Here is a 22629-nt window from a genome sequence, read left to right on the forward strand (position 1 = left end):
GTCTTCAGTTGTATGTATTTTGGGAAGCATGCAGAAGGTCTTTGGAGTTGGGCCTTCTGGAGACATTTTGTATACATAGGAACACATTTAAACAGCGTAGAACACAAACATATTTACCTTGTCAAAACTGTGGCGTGAAGAATTAGCAAGTGCATTGGAACCTCCCCACATTGAACAGCCACAACACTGAGGCACTCTTGGTGGGAAGTCAGTTCCTCTGATCCCAGGATCTTACGCCTTCAAAGGCTATTAAGAATCTTATTGATATTAAATTTGCATTGCTTCCCAAATAGGAGCACTAGCAAAGGCTTGTCTTCCTATCCTAAAAAACCTGAAGAGGATTCTGACATTTCTACCATAGTCCACATATAGCTCAGTAGGAGGATCTTTGATTCTGTTATATCTCTGCTAAGATTTCATCCAGGCAGTGGAAGAAGGAGCGGCCATGTGCTACCTGATAGTACATTGTTGGATGTTACACAGCTCATAGCTAGGTGTCTTTCTACTTAGGATTGTTTTGCCATCCCCATACTCTCAGTTACCCAGAGAGGCTATTCCTTGAGCCATTATGTTAGTGGCACACAGTGGCGTTGGGACTACAGATTTCATTTCAAAATGAAGGATGTCAAACTTGGCTTCAACTTTGTCAAATGAACAACATGAATTAGAGGGAAAGGGGTCTGTACAAACTTTATTAACAGCCCTTTTTAGGTTGAGCATAAGGGTGCAACCTCTTGTATACTTGTAAGTATACTTCTTCTGTGGGCTTCCAGCTACTTCATTTGTTAGTTTCAGTGCCATTTGAAAATCCATGCTTGCTTCCTTGTAGTCAGTCATGCCTCTTTGTCCCTCCTTCTGTGTGAGAGCAGGGACCAACTACTGTATAATTACTCTTTGTCCTGTTTATCTACTCTGTAGGGGACTTTTTTTAAACGTTTTTCCTCTTCCTGTCCAGGGAAGCTTCCTTTTTCATTCGCAGAGCATTCTTGCTCTGAGCTTAGCTCTAAACAAGACTATAAATCAGGCTGTTTATTGGTCACACTTGGTCTTTGTGGGCTCTCTGCATCCTCTCTCAGATGCCTGGCTCCCACCCTTCCTTGGCTTGGAATTTCTTTCCCAAGTGTGCCTGCCTGTGGGGTGCTGAGTGCAAGGGCGGAGGATTGGTTATAATTGCTTATAACCAAGGCAACCAGCTCTACCAGGGCGCCGTAATCCTTAAAGAGAATGCCCACTTTTGCTCCATACTGGCATCCCACTCACAGCTCCATCAGTGCACCTCAGTTCACACACTCCAAGCCCTCAGCTGTGCCAGTGCCAGGAACCCCGCACACGCCGTCTGCCAGAGCACCTCAGTTTCTTGTAGTCAGTACGCTCTGCTGCTCCAGTACTGGGACATCGGACGCAGCTCTATCAGTGCACCTCAGTTCACGAAATCCAAGCCCTCAGCGGTGCCAGTGCCAGGAACCCCACATGCACCATCGCAGTTCTTGCAATCAGTACACTCTGCTGTTCCAGTACTGGCACCTCGGGAGCAGCTCCATAAGTGCACCTCAGTTCACACACTCCAAGCCCTCAGCCGTAACAGTGCCAGTGCCAGGAACCCCAAATGCGCTGTCTGCCAGGGCACCACAGTTCTTGCAATCAGTATACTCTGCTGCTTCAGTACTGGGACCTCGGGAGCAGCTCCATCCCTGCACCTCAGTTCACACACTCCAAGCCCTCAGCCATAACAGTGCCAGAAACCCCACTCCCACTGTCTGATACCGTACCCCAGTCCATGCAGTCAGTACACTCTGCTGCTCCTGTACTGGAACCTCGGGCACAGCTCCATCCCTGCACCTCAGTTCACACACTCCAAGCCCTCAGCCATGCCAGTGCCAGGAACCCCACACACGCTGACTGACAGAGCACCTCAGTTCTTAAAGTCAGTACACTTTGCTGTTCCAGTACTGGGACCTCGAGCGCAGCTCCATGAGTTCACCTCAGTTCTACACCGGCAAGGTCACCTCCTTTCCTATACTGGGACACCGCTCACATACTGTTCCATTACAGCAGCTCAATTCTAATATTCAGTCCTACTGTCAAGCCAATATTGGACCCAAAAGAGCAAAACACAGCTCAGCCACTGCACCTTATGTCTAACATCCAACGCCACTGTTGATGGGAACCACTACAGTTCTGTCCGAATCCATCAATTCTAACATTCAGTAGTCATTTCTTCTCAGGACTCCTTTCTTCTGTGCTTCAGAGGCAATGAAGCTCCCATGTTGGGCCCCACTCACAGCTTCACTAGGGCACCTTCAGGCTAACACTCTGCAACACTGGAAAGAGTTTCACACATAGCGCCATTAACATACCTCACTTCTGAACTTGTGTGCCCGTTACTATTCCAGTACTGCAGTCCACATGCAACTCTGTCAGTGAACCTCAACCGTAACCTACAGCGCCCTGTTATTCCAATAACAGTAGTTACAGTTGCTCTGTTTCTAATTCCTCACCGCTGCCTTTCTATTATTACAGCACTGGACCAGGACACACCTCTGTCTATACCCCCAATTCTGATTAAAGCGCTCCAATATTGCTGTATTAGGGTTCACCTACAACTCTCCTAATGCTCCTCCTGCTGTTCTGCAGTGCCCTTTCTGTTCCATACTCTTCTGTTTGAGGGTGTTGGGGAGCCAATTAAATCGATTCTTAGCTGCCGTCTTTAATTTGGAGGGTCTGTTTCACCTATCTCACTCCATTCTTTCCTTTACTCTGTTTACTCTCAGTGTTTTCTTTCTCCCCCACTTTTCTCTTTCCAGCTAATAAAATCCACATTTGCTCTTTCTTTGAACTGTTTTTTCTAATCCTCTCTTCCACTTTCTACCTCCTCTTTCAAACTCTCCTCTTTTTTCTTCATCAGGCATTCATTCTTTCTCTATTTTATTCTCTTCCCTTCATCCTTTGTCTTTTTTATTTTCTGTTTCCTTTGACTTGTTATGCACCCTTTCCTTTTTATTTTTAGATCTTTCTTCCTTCCTTTCGCTGGTGTTTTTCTTATCTTTATCTGTCCATTCACATTTTACTATAAATCCCTCTTTTTCCCATCTGTTGTGAAAGCCACAAGTTACTGTCGGGACCCGAAGTGTCAAAGTGGTTGTCCCATTTTGTGTCTGTGGGAAATGTGTCAGTACATACATGCACTGTTTTTTTTTGCTGCTTGTTTCTTTCACCATATCTCTGTTTTTCTCTAATGTTCATTTTCTCTTTCTTTTCACACTTCTTTCATTATTTTTTTATCCTTACCTTTCGTTCACTCGCTTCTTTCCCTTTTTTTTTTGTCTCACAGTTGGTCTATTTCTTCTCTTAGTTGTGTTTTCATTTTCTCATTCTTTCTTCCCCTTCTTTCTTTTGTTTCTTTGTGACCCCTTCTCTTTCTTCCTTTTTTCTGCTGCCTTTTTAAAAATATTTCTGCCCCATCCTCTTTCTCTCCTGAGACCTAGTTATCAGTGGTGCAACAGCTGCAGTGGCACCGGGGCCCAGTGATCTACGGACCTCACTCATCTCTACTTGCTGCTGTGCTTTCCTACCAAAATTCCAGTCAGACATCATTCTTTCTTGCTCCACAGCCCATGACACCCTGACTACGCCACTTGTCCTCTCCATCTTTACTCCCGACTCCCTCTTTCCTTTCACCCTCCAGTCCGTCCCAAATGATATTTCTGTTACGGTGTTTTGTGCATTTACACTCTAATGCCAAAAGTTAATTTCAGATAAAGGTTTATGTGATAATTGTATATGTTTTGAGATAGAGGAAGAAAGTAAATGGAAGTGCTTTAGTTAAATGCTGGGCCAACGAATTATATGGCAAGAAAAGGCGAAATTATGAGGCAGGGTAGACCAATTTATGTGGCAAGAAAAGTCCGGTTATGAATTTACAATGCCAATAGCTCTAACTCAAGAAAATGCAAGACCTATTGCATTACAAATGTTAAGAATGTAGTCTGTCCATTAGTTTGGTATTTGAGATTCCCAATACAAAATGCAGAATCTTGCCCTGTCATGTCAGTTCCTGTTTACAACACATGTAAAGGAGGTAACAACAAGAGGATGATGCATTGCAATGTATCTATTCCCTGATTTTGTATTGCTTTCTTCATCCTCTCTTGCTACTATGTCTGTCCTCGATATTTTCCTCCAGCATTTGGAGCTTCTACTGGATTCTACTTCTGGATATTTTGCCTGGCTCCTTTCTCTTCCCTGATGTCAGTTGGAGTTTGGTATCTCATAGATCATGTCTTCGTTTATCTTCATCTCCAATAATGAGCTACAGAACTGCCAAGAATGTTTGTTTAACTCCGTATTTTCCTCCTAATTGAAACTCTCTTAACAATGCACTCGACAACTTATGCTTTTCTGTGCAGGCTTGGACCCTTGCTACCAGGAACAGTCACCCATTCCTCTTGCAATCAAGAAGGGCGCAGGGTTTGTATGGGTCATCTGCAGTAATCCTTGTCCTAGTGACAGAGATGGCAAAATGCTGCAGCTGCTGGCTGCTAAAAGCTATAGACATCAACATATCTCTCCTGTCTTGTCTTGTCTTGACCGCTTGCTCGCATTTTCAGAGGGTTGTGTTTAAATTCACAGGCATGGTCCACAATCCTCAAGCTGGTGTTAGGCCTCCCTTTTTTATCATAACAATTCAGTCATGCATGCATTCCAAGTCACAAGCTACACTCATCTAACACACACCATGGCACTGCATGCTCATTTAGCCAGTCACAAGCGTTCGTTCAAGATACCTATCCCTGAAACTGTCTTTCCTCAAAGGTGCAACATCAAACCAACCACCTGACACACCAACTTAAAACCCGGTGATCTCTGGTGAGTGCAGTTTTGTCTGCGCAATTTCATGCATATTCCCGGGCTTTTATTAGCAAAGACCAAGAAGTCTAGATCAATAAAGATATAAACACATGTTTTTATGCATATATATCTATCTATCTCTCTCTCTCTATATATATATATATATATATATATATATATATATACATACATATATACATATATATATATATAGATATATATATATAGGCGTGTGTACACCTCTGCTGTCAGTTTAAAGGTTTGTTTCTTTTATTTCATGTATTGCACATTTCAGTGGCAAGTGTGAATGGCGCATGGCTAGAATCACGATCATCGTGATATGGATTAACACCACATGAACTGTATCATGACATGAACCACGGTAAAAAACAAGGCTTATCCTGACCTCTACTTGAAAGTAGCGCCCATATCCCGAGGACCATGATCAGAGGGTAACTTTATCTAGGAGAAGCAATGGTAGATCTAGTATAGCATAGTATGGCTATGGTTGATGTATTGGTCCGGTAGATGTAGTTGTAAGTCACTGTAACAGGGGTCGAAATGGCGAACTGCTTGCCACTGAACTCAACCTCGGCAACTTCTATGTAGTAAGCACACTCTTGTTTATAGGACAAATCTTCACCTTGCCAGAGACATTTTTTTTATTTATTTGGGGTCTTGTTTGCAACATTCCAAAAACTCATCTGGATTTCCGGTTGTGTAGCCGACATTCAAGGAGCTGGAGCCACAGCAAAACAGAGTTACAGTTTGACAGTGAGGTTCATTGCTGGGGAAAAATTCCAATCTGTTTACAATAAAACACACAAGAGGAGAGGTGAGAAATAGGCAGTGCAAACAGGCAGTGGGAGTGTGGGGTGTGCAAGACAAATAGCGACCACAGAGCATCTATGGAACACAATATTGAGGACCAAATAGCAAAACAAAATGTGGATAGGTAAGTAACTCTAGATTTTCTATCGTTAACTGCACATAGATGTACCTATGAGGTACATGTATCATCAAGGTATGTAGATGTGGAGTTAAAAATAGTAAATCAATACTTCCATATATGCCCTTTCCTTTCGATATTTTGTCCCTAGATAGTCTGTCCTCGATACTGGTGTACCACGATTTCCTGTGGGCCAATATTTAGTAATGCATTCAGAGTAAGGGGCAAGTTTTGAGGTTTAGTTACAAAAGAGCTAAAGGGGACCAACATCAGAAAAGAAGGAGTGGAGGTAACTATGTTACTAATGAATGGGGTAGAGAAGTATATTCCAGAGTCCTTAAACCCTAACCACAAATGTTGCCACTCTCTCTTTTCCCTCTTCCTGCCTCTACACCAGCTTCCGGGGTAGAAATGCAGTTCAGTGGAAGCACTAAAGAGTGGTTGGAGGGACACAACTAAAAGCATTAGGTGAGAGACATATATGGAGTAATGGGTGAGCCAAGACAAGATTGACAAAATCCCAAGCCAATGGCTGAAAGAGGCAGGTTGTAGAAAGACAGTGGCTGGAAGTGGAAGATCCCAAACCACCTTATAATAAGTGAATTGTTAACAACATGTCTATGACAGATGAACTGTCAAAACCCAGACCTAACAATGGCAGTCAGTAAGACTAGTGTCCTGAAGGAGAGGAACATTTGGTTTCCATAAGGTGGCAGCAAAAAGCAAAAGAAATGAAGATAGAGGTTAAAGAAGCAAGTGAACTAGCAAGTGAGGAAGAAAAGAAATCTCTTCTGCAAGGGAGGTGTCAGGAGGAACAGGGCGGGCTGCTAGGGTTGTCTGCAAAATTTTAAGAGTAGAAAGTGGACCGCATTTTTGCCTCTTTAGCTCACACTCTGCGCTTGCCTTCCCTTCCTCCTTTCCATTGATGGGGAATCAGGGTCAGAAATCTGAGACAAACGTTACTTTTTTCCGTAAAAGGCAGAGTTTCTCATTTTCTGAGGAGAAATGTTTCCCGTTTGCTTTGTAGTGTTTGAGGGCGAGGCTGAACTACTAGAGTGAAACACTTGCTTGAGCACGCCCAACACTTGGAATTCTTAAGACAGTCTTCTCATCATCTATTTTGCAAGTGACTTGAGTTTCTCACTGGCATGACAAAAGCTTCCAGTGTGAGTAAATGGTAGAGAATTGAGGTCAGGGCCAGCGGGGGGGGGGGGGGCAGAGGCGAGGCTGAAAAGAGAAAATATTTGGTAACTATTTTGATGGCCTTTCACCAATAAGATACGCATATAAATACTAGAGCACAGACCGAGGCATTTGAAATTGCAGTTAGCATTCACTAGACACGCATATTCCACATGGTCTGGGATGAAGTGTTTGTATTTTTATTGGGACGATTTACAAATGAGATGTCCTGAGATCTTTGCTGGGTAAATCAACCCATTTTTCTATCGAACTATGATAGGAATATGTGACCATCATGTAACACGTACATTTCTTATACTGATGCACTTACCCAGTGAGCTTTCTCTTTGGGATCAAAGTGTGAGATTTGCAGGATACACACAGATCTCTGCATTAGCTGCATTCACCTACTGAGTTTTCTGAATGAAAGTAGAATCTGTGACTGACTACCTTTACATATTCTTTGCAGTCAATATATTATTACTGTGAGCTATATCACAAGGTCTGCAGCCAGTGAACTCTGCATAATACATGACTCCTTGCCTATTTTGTGTCATTGTTATTGTTTTTCATCCTTTTATCTCTGTTCCATTAGTTTTTTCCTAGTTTGTATTTTCATTTTTTTCTTTTAATCTGTTGGTTTATTTTCTACTTTTCAAACTGTTTCCCCTCCCTACATCCTGTTTATCTTTCCGTAGCTCGGCCATTGTGTCGTTTCTCCGTGTTCCTTCACTAATTTAGAGTTTGGCTGAATTGGGCTACTCAGTCACAAACGTGACAGATATCCCTTCTGCCGTATTACAGTTCCATTATAGCCTATGGAACTTGTGATAGGGCGGACCGGATATCCATCACATACGTGACAGAGTAACTCCTCCGCCAAACTCTAAATCGGGCCCTTTGTATGCATGTATATGTGTATGCATATATCATTTCAAGGCCTTTGAATGGAGTACACTTCAGTAGTGGGCAGAATTGCTGCTCTACCATCATCCCCCAGTCTTCTGCATATTGACTCAATCACATGCCCAGGAAAACGGGTTGAAATGCTGAGACAAGCCTCCTCCTTGCAGTTTGAGTTGTTCCATCCTAACTCCTGCATCTGAACCCAGCAGGCAGCACCCGGTATGCGCCCACCACTGCCTGGCGTGGAGGGCCCTCAATAAAGCGAGCATGAGTGACAATGCAGAGTGTCTCCACAATTTGGCAATCACCTTATTCAACATATTTACCCCTCGTTCGGAGGTGGGGCGGGGGGGGGGGGAGGGGTGGAGGGTGCGATGGCAAGCACGGGATGAAAGGGTGTCCTTCCTTCAGTTGTCTGTTCAGTACCCTGGCTGACAGGACAAGACGCCACTCCTTTCCCCTGAGCCATGGGCAGGACAGAGCCTGCATAAGCAAAAGCAAAAAGTATGGAAACTACGTTTAGAAACAAAAAAGCTTGAGGACTCCGATCCCAATAGCTCCTACCCACTTCGACCTCTGCCCTTCACCCACATTTACCTCCTGGGCTTGGTCCTGTTTGCTGCTGGCGGGGTAGAGGTCAGTGAGTAGAAACAGCAGAAAGTGGTTTGCGTTCTGTTCCTGACGCTGCCTTGATGATCCCTGAGACCAGGGGTAAATTGAGTACTGCTGGGGTACCTAAGAGCGTGCCCTGGGCAGCGGTGCATCCCCTGGCTACATGAATTGACGCGTTCCTGCTACAGGCGATTAATGCTGAAGCTAAAATCCTGCCAGTCCCGGGCCTCTCGGAGCCTGGCAGGTCCTAATATATCATTAGGCTTTTAGCTCTGTCCCGTAATGCAATTGCTCCTCGTCAGACTGCAGTGGAAGCTCTTGGGCTGTAGGGAGGCAGCAGTATGTGATTTCCTGGGTAATTACTGTGCCCGAAAGCCAGAACCCATTCCATGCCACTTAGTATCTCACTGAGGGCTGGCACACTGCGAGGCCCAGCAAGCCTACCCAGTGAACTTGCCAGTTTCATAAAAGTAAGATGCAGAGCGAGGATGATCAAAGAGGCTAGCCTGTCCTTTAAAAATTAAAAGAAAAAAATACGACTTGGGACAAAGGGCCAGTGCAAGCAGGCTCTGCCACATATTACAAGGTTTAGGGGGTGATTTCAGTCTACTTTTGAGCAATATGCACTACTCACAGCTCGTACCACCTCTAGGGAGAAAAATAAGTTTACACAAGCACCTTTAAAAATACCACCTGGAAATGTTGTCAACCTAAGTCATTGAGTAGCACTGAGTGTTTCAATACATTGGGTGAAAGTGGGACCTGCTATTTATAGTGCTTAGAAATGGCAAAGGCGTGGTGTGAAATGCTGTAAAGAACACAAGGGCCTATATTTATACTTTTTTACCGCCGCATTTGCGTCATTTGTTGACGCAAAAGCAGCGCAAACTTCCAAAATACAATTGTATCTTGTAAGTTTGCGCCGATTTTGCATAAAAAAACGACGCAAATGTGGCGCTACAAACGTATAAATATGGGCCAAGGTGTTGTTAATGGGCGTCATTTGGAAGTCACCAGGGTCGCAGCAACAACCCATAGCTTGTCCCTTGCAATCCCTAGCACTGTCCCTGCGACCCCTGGCATTGCCTCTGCGACCCCTGGCCTCAGAGTTGGCAAAATCAGTGCCAGAGGCACTTCTGGACAATGCTTGGGGCTCCACTTGTTTTCAATCAATCCTTTTATTATACTAATAGTAAATAATTAAGTATTCACCATTAGTGTAATAAAACATGGAATACAGTTAGCTGGAACTTGACCCTCCTTGGTAGCTGAGGTAAGTTAAAAACACTTTTGAGTGTATGTTATGCGCATGGTTGCGGGTGAGAGTGTGCTTACGTAAAAGCATGTGTGTGAGTGAAAATAAAGCTGAAATGGCTTGTGATGTCACTTCCGCTACCCCTGGCATTTTGGTAAATTGACGTCCAAGGTGTTGTTATCAGAAAATTGCATTTTCTTGGTGAGTTTAGCCTGAGTCACTAGACGGTCCAAAGGGAGGCCTCTATTGCCCAATCCAGAACCAAATGAAGCGCTGTCCTCAGATGTTGAAGGTAAGGTAACGAAACTTGAAACGTGGAAGAACTGTGTTATTAAAAATTAACCACTGACATCAGTATATCTGTGTCAGCAGATACTGTATGTATTAACATGTGCAAGTTAAAAATAATTTTGTCCACATGAAGCAATATGAAATGTTGTGAAACACGTGTCAGCTCTCCATGTAAATAGGATAAATATATTCTGTGGAAATCTATAAAGGGAAGGCCAACATTTCGGAAGGTACTAATCACTCTAGATTTATGTAGAAGTTTGCAGATTGCTTGGCGAGGTAAGTGTTCCCTAAAAAAAAATGACAGGATGTAAATGTTCCATTATTATGAAAGTCAATGTAGATTTAGTGCCCGAGTACTGCTAACGGCATCTGGAAAATAAAACATAACTGGTCCTATAATTCTCCTGTACACTCACATTGGTCTACTGACTTGTGCGTACAGTTCATCTCTTTTCAGGTCTTTCCAGTGCACTGCGTGTAGGAGGTTCCCTTTGAACTACGCATAATCAGATAGGGTTGGAGCAGCGTGGTCCCATAACTTTTTTATTGTTTTATGTGTTCGTTATGTATTTGTTGAGACATGAGTATTTTGGAATTAACTACTTAAGTAGCTTAGAAATGCTTTATTATAAATGCTTCAGTGGAGAGGTTATGTGTTCACCACTGGAGGTGTTGTAAGCTGATGGTACGTGTGGCAAGAGACCTAGTGAAATTTACAGTAGCCAAAAACCAATACATTTTTAAGGGATGGTAAGTAAGAGTAGATAGGTGGATTGGTTCAGAATGATCTGATGTGTCAATATAAAGTGGCCTTAGTGAGATTAAAGCCAGGGATGTACCCTCCTCTTCCCTTGCCCTCTGCTTCACAGGTCAGAACAGGTACTGTTGAGGTGGCAGCCCAAGGAAGAGCGGAAGGTGGAGGGCCTGCTTCAAGAGTGCTCACAGATAGGAGGAAGGAGGAGGAACAAGGGGTCAAATTAAAGGAACTGGTTGAACAAAGTAGTGGAAACCGCCAATGGATTATGGCAACTGGAGGTCTTCAGGAAAAATCTGTGGATGCCTTAGTGAAGATGGATGATAGACTGAAAATGCTGGACAACTTGAGACGGGGCAACCATTTACGAGCATTGAGTGTTCTGAGAGTCGTACATCAGAGTTATCTTTTATGAACTATGGAGAAGGTCTTGGTTGAACCTTTGGAAATTAGACAAGATGAGCAGTAGAATGTGGTGATGAAAGATTTCCGATTGTCCATTATTATGTCAAAATTTGGCGATGGCACCAGCAGCACAGTGACAATAGTGGTGTGTTTGACAAAGTTTGAGGGAGAAGATTCTCTGAGCATCTGTGCAGAAGAAAAATGTGATGATGGGAGAGAGCCAGTTATGGTCATTCTTGAACCTCAATCCTAGCACTTTGATTGGAACAAGGGTGCTGATGGACATTAAGAAATACCTTGTTGGCAAAGAGTATCAGGCGGTAGTGAGCTATGTTGCCCAACTGAGGGTGCAGCATGGATGAAAGAGGTACCTGTCCTTGCAGATTAAATCAGTAAAGGCCTCTCTGGAGATCGAGGTTGACTTTAAATGATTATATATTGGAGTTCGCTGTGTTAGCCCAGAGGAGAGGGCTATTGTTCATATCTCAGTGATGTTGGTGAAAAAACACCTCTCTGTGGATGTGTTTTGAGTGAGATGCCTGCAGAATAGATGACATTTTTTTTAAATCTTTTGTTTATGTTGTCGCTCTGCTGCCGTTTGTCCTCTGAGCTGAGGTCAAGTGTTTGCCTGTAGTCCCATAACAAGAAATTGTTTATTGGAAACCTGTTGCAGCAGCATTTTTAACTGTTCGACCTCTTGGCTTGTAGGAATTGGCGATGGAATGATGGGTCTCGGCAACAATTTATGACCTTGGTTGTTGAATGCTGCAAATTGACATATTGGAACCTAGGAACAAGCCAGTTGACAAAAGCCAAAGGCCTCATCTCCACTTATAAATCCTTCACACAAGATCTATCAAACCTGACAACAAGGACTGTTAGTTCGGGTCTCCTATTGGTCCAAGAGGGATGCAGACCATTCAGGGCCCAATCTTCACGAGCTTTGTGCTGTCAACTGAAATTTGATCTGACCTTTGTTTTTAATTAGCTGGTTTGCCCTAATTACTTGTTAATTCCCACTTCCACAAAAAATTAATCTTTTTATATAGTTATTTTATTAAATGAAAATAATATACTATTATAAAGAATAAAAAGAAGGAGCCCATGACTACTTTTTTAATACACTGTAAAAACGCCATGGTCGCACCTTTATTGGAACTGGTGGAAATAAGAAGAAAGTTACTTTGAGCTCCACTTGGCGGCCTGCACCACCTGGCAGGCTTATTCATCATCTGTAAAACCATCATGGCTAGCAGCCCCGTCTACTTGGCTGGCAGGTTCACCATCTCCAGGGGCTCTCAGCACAGCCTAGGTCACCATCTGACTGGAGAGGAGGACGTGAAAAAATATACAAACAAGGTGACAGGCCTTCTCCATCCATGTATTCAGGATTTGTATTGACTGCCCCATATCCATCAGAACCCCACAAGCCCTGCTCCAGTTTAGAAAAGAGTTGAAGATGCACGTTTTTAAAGAATACTAGAATACTGCATCACAGCGACATAACTTTGAACTTCTGCCCTGAGAATCCAGCTGCCCCTCCAATCCCTCCTTGGCTCCGGCTGTATCATTGCATTTGACCCTGTATATCTCTCTGCCTTCCCGGGCTATTCAAATACAGCATGCATGCATATATATATAAAAAAATCTCACCGCTATGCCAGGAATGCGTTTCCAGGAGCAACCGTTACCTCAAGTACAAACAACTTCGAAGCAGACCTGGTTAGTTTAATTAAGTTAGATGAAGAAAAGGGGTTTTCAGTGAGAACAAGTTCAGGCGGAATGCAATGCTGGAATGAGAGAATATTTCAGTGGCGTCTGTTAATTTCCATGCACAGTAATGAATGGTGCACGGATCTATAGGGTTTATGTGGATTACATATGGTATGAAACAAGCCATCACATCACACTGGGGAAGAGATGAGAGTTCTGGATGTCGGGACAGGTAATGGCGCATAGGGATCTTGTGGCCATGGAAAAGATTCCAGTGACCTCAGAGCAGAAATTGGAGGTCTTTGGGTAGGATTGGTCACTTTTCTTGGGATATCTGGTTTACAAATTCTGGGAACTCCATTGGCTAAAATACCTTGAAGTCTTGAGGACTATTCCACCTGCATGATCTCAGATGTCCCAACCGGTCGAAAACATGGGACTAGATTGAGCAGAGACACGGTGTGGAATGTGCATGCTAGTTTTTTTCGGTAGATGGAAACATGGGTGTAGCTACCAATGGTGCAGCAGGTACAGTGGCATCAGGACCCAGAGGCCTCGAGGTGTCTCACTGAGCTCTGCTTATTGTTGGGCTGGCACCTGTATGTGGCCCTTCTCCTCCTTCTCGCACCTAGGCCCATTGTACTCTTGTTGCGCCACTGGACGGAACAAGGAAGATTCGCCAAGCTGGTTGATAGTCGGGAACGGGGGAAATGGGTGGGTGGGTTGTTGAAATGGCTATCCTAGGTGGTACACATTTAGGTCTGGTATTCATTATCTATTTCAGATGACACATATGAAGTTCTCACCAGTTTATGGCTGTAGGCGATGTGTATGCTAGCTGATTTAATGGTAATATGACGGCATGTATGTAATGCTTTTTTTTTTTTTAAGTGCAGGGCCCAAAGTTTTTCTTATGAGCTGCCGGTGCTGCCCAGTGCCTGGGTTGGCGAATACCATGGCTGTCCAGACTTGATTCCAACACACATCTCTTAATTGCACCACCTCACTTCCTGTCTCTCTAGCTCACTCTTGAAGGTCCTTTTAAAACCCTGATTTCTCCATTTGCTAGTGTTTTCCTATATTTCTCTTCTTTTCTTTCTCTCTTTCTCTGGCTCTGGGTGAAGGTCTGGACTTGGAAAAAAAGTCCTGTGTTAAAAAATGAGTGCTGTCACGCACCCCCTGCAACCACCGGCACAAATTAATCACTGCTTGTATGTGGTTGGCTTATGCAGTGCAGAACAGCCCAACTACTCATTATATTGAGAAATGCTAATACATGGTTGCATTAAGTGTGTGTCCCAGGGCCGTCCCATATAGAATACTCAGTCTATTCTATGGTTAACACTGGTGTACTCGAATCCCTGCGTGCTCTCTAAAGAGTACTTTATTACAAAGCGCCCACAATTCCCTACCCCACCCACATGTAAGCAACCAGTGTAACAAAAGTACTGTCCACTGGGATAGTCATGGCCAGTACACGACTTGACTCCTGATATTACACTGCCCTCGAGCATCACAGTTACAATATCTACATTAGGGGCACAAACAATTGTAAATGCCTTTCTGCGCAATTCTTTTTCCAAATGTTTATACATTTCCTGCTTATTGTGGTTCGTGAAGATTTAAGAAAAAAGATGGTGAGGAAAAAAAACCAGCACGTTTTTCCATTCGTACAGCTAAAGTGATGGAAGTGTCAGACTGTACCACTCCTCTTTTCGCCCCTACATTTTGGGGCAGCCTCGCAGCAGAGGTCAGCTGTCCTTGTTTTTATGCTGGCTAGGTCCAACGTCTCCTTCTCCTGTTAATTATTTGTTGAATTTACCATTTTTTTCTTTGTTAATATGTTTTTCCCGATGGATGCTTTCGTTAGTGTTCAATGTGTCACCTCTCCATAGTTAAACATTATACCAAGTTGGCTTCATTGTACTGTTTTTTTTTTTTTTTTTTTTTTTTTTTGCAGTTTTTCATCCAGTGCGAACTCGGCCCAAGGGCTTTGGAGCATCTTACATAGGTACCAGTTAAATATGAAAGGTCAGAATCATTTTCTTAGGCACCGGTGGATTAAATGATTTGGCCAGAATCATAGGGTGTTGAGCGAACACTGGGACTCGAACCAGGTCCCCCCCGTTTCAAAGTTAATAACTCTGGCTGTAAACTTCGTACTTGTATAGCGCACTACTCACCCGTTAGGGTCTCAAGGCGCTGTACACATACTGCTGTGGAACCCTTCCTGGCTTTTCCCTGTGAGGTGCCCACTCCTGGGCAACCTCCAATGTGAAGGCAGGCATCCCAGCACTGTTGGGGCCGTTGTGGAGATTAAGCAAGCTATTGCCCAGTGTTACAGAGTGAGACCCATGAATTAGATTAGGCACCGATGCGAGAATTATCAGGTCCAAGGAAATTGAGCCCAAGACCCGCCAAGGCGGGAATTGAACCTTGGTCCCAGGCCAGATTTCTGCATCAGGGTCTGCCGCTCTAACCATTGAGCCACACCTCTCCACTGTAACACCACACCCTACGTTGCTGACATTGCAGTGCATCCTTCTGAGTATTTGCAGCTGTTATTTTTGTGGTAGCAATTCGAGATGATTAGGAAAATCAGTATTGCTGCTGAAAGGCTTTTCAACCCTGCATGTTCTTGAGTTGAGACGCAGGGCTCACTTAGAGTTGGGACGTAACTGAAAATCCTCCAATTTGCTGTGAGAAGCCCACCGTTGGAGGCTTCTCCGCCATGGAGAATACACCATTGGAATAACTGCCAGCATACTATCGCTTATCATGTTGGTTATTTTGGCGGTGGAGTCGTCAGTAAGGAAGAATCCACCAATGTCAGACTTACGATTTTTGTTGCAAATAGTCAAGTTTAGAGTTACTACCCACTTCAAACTCAACCCTTTTGGCCTCTGTACTGTGTGCTTTAATCTTCTGGCACAAACATCTACATGACAAGGCAACAGCAGCTTACTTAACAGAAACCACTATTTAAAAATCTCTGAGATGAGTGAGGCTACTCAACCTTTGCCTTGGCAAATGTTTCAACGTAGATTTTCAGTGACTGGATGGATCCAAGATGTAGAACTCAATCCGGTAGGCCTTCACATCCTTGAACAACTACGTTCTCAATTCACAATGCAACTCGCCACCTAAGTTCAAAATAAACTAATTTGTTGAGACAAAATTCCATTCCTGATTTGCTCAGGAGATTTGATTTTTGGTTCTCAAATGGGATTTGCTTGCATGGGAATTGCTCCAGTGCCATGGAATTTCCATGCAAGCTAATCATCTAGTATGAGCTGATTTGTGGGGGTCCTTCGTGGGTCCACCTGTAAAAGTTAGTCAACTTCCTGAAACGTATAAATTTTCTCACTTTCTCCCACAAATTTCACTTCTTTTCACACCATAAAAAAATGCTAGTAGCTTACTTCCTTTATTATTATTCAGTGTCATCCACGATTGGACTGGCCTATAGTCTGGTCAGTGTGTGGGCTGTTTTTTTTGGACCGCCAGAGCACCTGTATTATGGTTTGGTGAGCTGTTTTTTTGGTTGAGTGTGCAAGTGCTCTGATGTGTTGTTATCTATCTGTGGGCTTTTAACCACGACCACCGCATGCCCATCACTATCACTCGTTCCTGGGCTTGCCTTTCAAAAATCCTTTGTTATCATTGGTAAATGCTTTACGTTTGTCCCCCCTTGGGGCAGTTTTGTTACCGCCTTGGCCATCGAGCCTGTTACATGGATAATTGCACGATTGCCGAGATGTATGGCTCAAGCAAACTTCTTTTTCCTTCTGTGACTCTTTTTCGCGCTCACTGCGGCCGTTGCGCTTTAAATTGATTTGCTTATGTCAATTGTTTTACTTTTCTTTTTCAATTTATGTGGCAAGAAAAGTCCAGTTAGGAAGTTATAACGCTAATAGCTCTAACTCGGCCAAACGCGGGACCCATTGCATTCCAAATGCTTGTTTACTGTGGATTTCCCTGGTATTACCAGGATCATTGACTGCGGTAAGCTCAAACACATTCCGTCTCCCATACCCTGCAAAACTCCTATACAGCGCGTGCTTACGAGTTAAAAATGCCACGATTTTCAAAGGGGGGCACTTTTGTAGCTGTTTTTTCCGGCCCTATTTTACATCTCAATCCAACCTTTGTGTCAGTGGCATTGTGTTCATGGGGCCTTCCGCCTAATCACCGGTGTATTTTTAAGCGTAAACAGCATCGGGACAAACATACATTGACACTCATTTCTAGTGCAAAAGGTCATTTATTTAGGACAGGATTTAACATAAACAACAACAACTTTGAACTGTATGAAATCCCTCTCGCCCAACTTTCAACTTAAAAGCTTCCTTATGCCCGTCCTTCTCTTCTAATAGCTCTCTTCAAATCCCCTCCCCTAGACACTCCCCTATTTCTTCCATGCCCTCCTTGTTTGTAAACAATCCTCCCCCCCATTCTGATCCTTCACCTCATTTTTCCCCTTGGAAGGGGGGAACAAGCCCGCATCTGGCTCTCCCCCCTCCCCCATTTCCTGCCAACCCTTGTGCACCGCACCTGTCCTAACTGACGTCAAAACCTAAACCTACCTACCTAATCACGCCTTACCCTTAACAACCCTCTCCTTGCTGCCTACCTTCTGTGCAGGGCGGGTGGGTGGTCAAAACCTTCCTCCCTCTAATGGTTGGCCTGGAAAGAGGCCGATCCCACCCCTCTACCCCCTTTTAACGCCCACCCCCACTTACCTGTCCGCCAATCCTGGCGCACCCGCGTCACTTCCTGTCGTCCCGAAAAGACCTGCGGAGAGACTAGAGCGAGTCTCTCTCTCCGCGGGCCCCCCATAGTCTGCCAAAAGTTACTGGAACTAAAAGCAGAAAGTGATCTGGAGTTTGCACGTGACCACAGCTCTGAAGTTCCCCAACTACGTGCGTGAGTAGTTGATCCAGGCTAGATTTTTTTTCGTTTAATGCTGGGAGTTGTAGTTCTGTTTATAAGCTGTAATGCGACCTGAACTATAAGTCCTCGAATCTAAATATATATTTTTCACTGAATGAGCTATTCACGCATGGAACGGAGAAACTTGAAAGCTCTGAAGACGTGCAAACGCCAGGTCATTTTCAGGCCTTGGTTCTGGGAACTTTTCTAAACACGCATACCAGCTTCCTAGATAATGGTCGAGGACACGCCTCCTTGTCAACTGATTTGATGATTGACGGCTTGTAAGACAAGTCTGTGTTTAAACTGAAGCTCAAGTTTTATGTCAAACATGTTTTTTGAAGGTGTGGGGGCTACTGTTGGTGTGACCTCTCCTTTGTGCTGCAGTTGTTACTAGAAAGACTACCGAACACTGGTGGAAAACCCCTTAAAAGTTGTGTCTCTCTTGTACTGCACACTGCAGATGTGTGGTCCTATCAGTTTGATTATATCGAATGCTAGAACCAAGAAGAGCATCATCTCTTGCCACTTTACAGCCGTACAATTACCACAGCTTTGTGTCTCTAATTATTGGTTTCAGGTTTCCTCCCCAGGTCCTCACCTCCCCACCGTCACCCTCCACTCCCACAACTTCTCTCTAGTTCCCTCCCTCCTTTAAAAAGTCCTAGACAGCTCACAGCTCGTCCTTCCACATAATACAATTTGCTTTCGTTTTTTTGTTTGTTTAGAAACTCTGTCTATTCAAATAATACCATCGTGACATCTATATCCTTAAATCTGGGTTGTTAAAATGTTTATCTTTCTTCTCCTCTGAGCAGCTTTATGTATTTATTTTTTTACAGGTGCATTCCTTTGCCAGTTTGCACACGCTCATCTTCCACCCAGCTGCCTGATTCACAGAAGAATTTCAGGAATCCGCACCCGAAGGTTTATAACCTTGCAGAGATGTGTGTTTCTGGATTATTCTCTGAGCAATTCCGTATGCAGAGATGTGCATAGTGTGTAACTGCTTGTGGGGAAATCCCCGATTATGTGTTCAATTGCACTTTTTTCCCTTCGTTTTTGTCTAAGCTGGGAAATACCTGTCCTTGTAGGGAAATTCCTTCTCCTACACCCTCTAGCAATTTTGTAGGTGGGTTCCAGTTCCATTTCCACACACGAATCGGATTTACTTCATCTTGCCTTTTTTAATGAGTACATCTTCAACCTTATCCAGAATGCGATGGGCTATAAATTAACGATGAATACCCACAAACATAAATGCTCGCTGTAGTGGTATTCCTCCAGAACTCCCACTTCCTGCCGCTTGGAGTAGAAATTCTTTGAGTGAACATTTTTTTTTATTAGTGTAAAACCACAAGTTGTGAAACGGCAATGTGGTTTTACACTTGTAAAAAAAAAAGGATAGTTTAACTTGGATGTTCAGTCTACAAACACAGCTCTCATTGCCACATGGGCCCCGGTGTATAGTATAGACCAAGCTAGACTCAAGGTTTTTGTGCATGACTCCGCACAGGGACACTTCACTGAGGTAACACCTCCTGACCACACATTTCAACATGAAGGTACTTTAACACATAGAATCTTGAGCATGGCCTCTTTTTTATACTCATCATCCAAGGAGGTGCACTTTCCACTGTGTCCTGGTACAGTTGCCCTGGGCCCGCTTAATGTTGCCTTATCAAGATAGATCAGCTGAGTATCTTGCAGAGTGATCGTTTACCCGCTATTGAGGGGCACTCAGTGGCACTAGGTCATCCTTCATAAGGATGTGTAGTAAAGTACCATCTTGCCTGGCATGTTACCCCCATTTTCACTGTATGTATGCTTGTTTTAGCCTTTGTGTCACTGGGATCCTGCTAGGCAGGACCCCAGTGCTCATAGTATGTGCCCTGTATGTGTTCCCTGTGTGGTGCCTAACTGTATCACTGAGGCTCTGCTAACCAGAACATCAGTGTTTGTGCTCTCTCTGCTTTCTAAATTTGTCACTGCAGGCTAGTGACTAAATTTACCAATTCTCATTGGCACACTGGTACACCAATATAATTCCCTTGTATATGGTACTTAGGTACCCAGGTTATTGGGGTTCCAGGAGATCCCTATGGGCTGCAGCATTTCTTTTGCCACCCATAGGGAGCTCAGACAATTCTTACACAGGCCTGCCACTGCAGCCTGAGTGAAATAACGTCCACGTTATTTCACAGCCATTTTTCACTGCACATAAGTAACTTATAAGTCACCTATATGTCTAACCCTCACTTGGTGAAGGTTGGGTGCCAAGTTACTTAGTGTGTGGGCACCCTGGCACTAGCCAAGGTGCCCCCACATCGTTCAGGGCAAATTCCCCGGACTTTGTGAGTGTGGGGACACCATTACACGCGTGCACTATACATAGGTCACTACTTATGTATAGCGTCACAATAGTAACTCCGAACATGTCCATGTGACATGTCTAAGATCATGGAATTGTCACCCCAATACCATCCTGGTATTGGGGGGACAATTCCATGATCCCCCAGGTCTTTAGCACAGAACCGGGTACTGCCAAACTGCCTTCCCGGGGTTTCCACTGCAGCTGCTGCCAACCCCTCAGACAGGATTCTGCCCTCCTGGGGTCTGGGCAGCCCCTGCCCAGGAAGGCAGAACAAAGGATTTCCTCTGAGAGAGGGTGTTACACCCTCTCCCTTTGGAAATAGGTGTGAAGGGCTGGGGAGGAGCAGCCTTCCCCAGCCTCTGGAAATGCTTTGATGGGTACAGATGGTGCCCATCTCTGCATAAGCCAGTCTACACCAGTTCAGGGATCCCCCAGCCCTGCTCTGGCGCGAAACTGGACAAAGGAAAGGGGAGTGACCACTCCCCTGACCAGTACCTCCCAGTGGAGGTGCCCAGAGCTCCTCCAGTGTGTCCCAGACATCTGCCATCTTGGATTCAGAGGTGTTGGGGGCACACTGGACTGCTCTGAGTGGCCAGTGACAGCAGGTGACGTCAGAGACCCCCTCTGATAGGCTCTTACCTCTCTTGGTAGCCAATCCTCCTTTCTTGGTAGCCAAACCTCCTTTTCTGGCTATTTAGGGTCTCTCCTCTGGGGTATTCTTCAGATAACGAAAGCAAGAGCTCACCAGAGTTCCTCTGCACTTCCCTCTTCGACTTCTGCCAAGGATCGACCGCTGACTGCTCCAGGACGCCTGCAAAACCACAACAAAGTAGCAAGGCGACTACCAGCAACATTGTAGCGCCTAATCCTACCGGCTTTCTTGACTGCTTCCTGGTGGTGCATGCCCTGAGGGCTGTCTGCCTTCACCCTGCACTGGAAATCCCAAAGAAATCTCCCGTGGGTTGACGGAGTCTTCCCCCTGCTAACGCAGGCACCAAACTTCTGCATCACCAGTCCTCTGGGTCCGCTCTCATCTCGACGAGCGTGGTCCCTGGAACACAGGAGCTGGGTCTAAGTGTCTCCCACAGTCCAGTGGCCCTTCTTTCCAAGTTTGGTGGAGGTAAGTCCTTGCCTCCCCACGCTAGACTGCAAACCTGTGTACTGCGTGATTTGCAGCTGCTCCGGCTTCTGTGCACTTCTCCAAGGATTCCTTTGTGCACAGCCTAGCCTCGGTCCCCAACACTCCGTCCTGCAGTGCTCAACCCTCTGAGTTGGACTCTGACATCGTGGGACCCTCCTTTGTGACTCTGAGTTGACTCCGGTTCACAAATCTTCTAAGAGCCTGCTCCGGTACTTCTGCGGGTGCTGCCTGCTTCTGTGGGGGCTCTCTGAGTTGCTGAGCGCCACTTCTGTCTCCTTCTCCAAGGGGCGACATCCTGGTCCTTCCTGGTCCCCAGCAGCACCCAAAAACCTCTACCGCGACCCTTGCAGCTAGCAAGGCTTGTTTGTGGTATATTGTCATAAAAATAAAGTACCTTTATTTTTAGTAGCTCTGAGTATTGTGTTTTCTTATGATATTGTGCTATATGATATAAGTGGTATAGTAGGAGCTTTGCATGTCTCCTAGTTCAGCCTAAGCTTCTTTGCCATAGCTACCTTCTATCAGCCTAAGCTGCTAGAAACACCTCTATTCTACTAATAAGGGATAACTGGACCTGGCACAGGGTGTAAGTACCACAAGGTACCCACTATAAGCCAGGCCAGCCTCCTACATTGGTGGTGCAGCGGTGGGATAAATACTTGCAACTGCTTTACCACCTTGTCATTTGGTACTTTTCATAAGAGAATCATATACCAAATAGTTCAGTATATGTACACTTAACCAAAAAAGTTTACTTTTCTATTCTAAAACTTTTAACAAAGTTCTGAAAAGTTTTTGAAAACTTCTAAAACTTTTCCCGAAGTTTGAAAAAGTTTTTTCTGTGCTTTCTAAAGTTCTAAAACTTTTTCTCTCACTATCCTTAAACCTTATACTATCATGTCTGTTGCAGAGCCCACACCCAAAACTGTTAATGCAACATATGAGAGTTTGAACTATAAAAGTTTGAGGGGTCTCTGCATGGATAGAGGGTTAAGTATAGGTAAGAATCCTACAAAAGAGTTTCTCTTTAACATGCTCATTGTAGATGACCAGAACCAGTCTGGCCCATCTCAGGAGAGGCTAGAAAATGGGGAAGCTTCCCAGTCTGACTCAGAGGAGTTCCATGAGGAAGCTGGGGAGGGTTCTTACAAAGTCCTGCCTCCTAGCAGGGCACCTAGTGACACTGGTAGTGTTAGAGGGTCCCACACCAGTAGGGCATCTTTCACCCCTAGAGGCCAGGTTACTAGGGTCCAGACAGTTAGGG

General features: G+C 44.5%; 1 protein-coding gene across 5 annotated transcripts in view; it reads left to right on the forward strand.

Annotated features, from left to right (window-relative positions):
- B3GNT8 (UDP-GlcNAc:betaGal beta-1,3-N-acetylglucosaminyltransferase 8) overlaps window positions 1–22629 on the forward strand; it is a 105307-nt gene that overhangs the window by 69023 nt on the left and 13655 nt on the right. Inside the window, exon 1 of one of the 5 annotated variants that reach the window (XM_069207517.1) lies at window positions 14897–14949. The exons of the other annotated variants lie outside the window; for them this stretch is intronic. The gene's annotated coding sequence lies outside the window, so the exon portion shown is untranslated. Of the gene's footprint in view, window positions 1–14896; window positions 14950–22629 lie in introns of those variants that run through there. 5 annotated transcript variants of the gene reach the window in all.

The sequence above is a fragment of the Pleurodeles waltl genome, chromosome 9 (genome assembly GCF_031143425.1).
Source record: "Pleurodeles waltl isolate 20211129_DDA chromosome 9, aPleWal1.hap1.20221129, whole genome shotgun sequence".
Lineage (NCBI taxonomy): Eukaryota > Metazoa > Chordata > Amphibia > Caudata > Salamandridae > Pleurodeles > Pleurodeles waltl.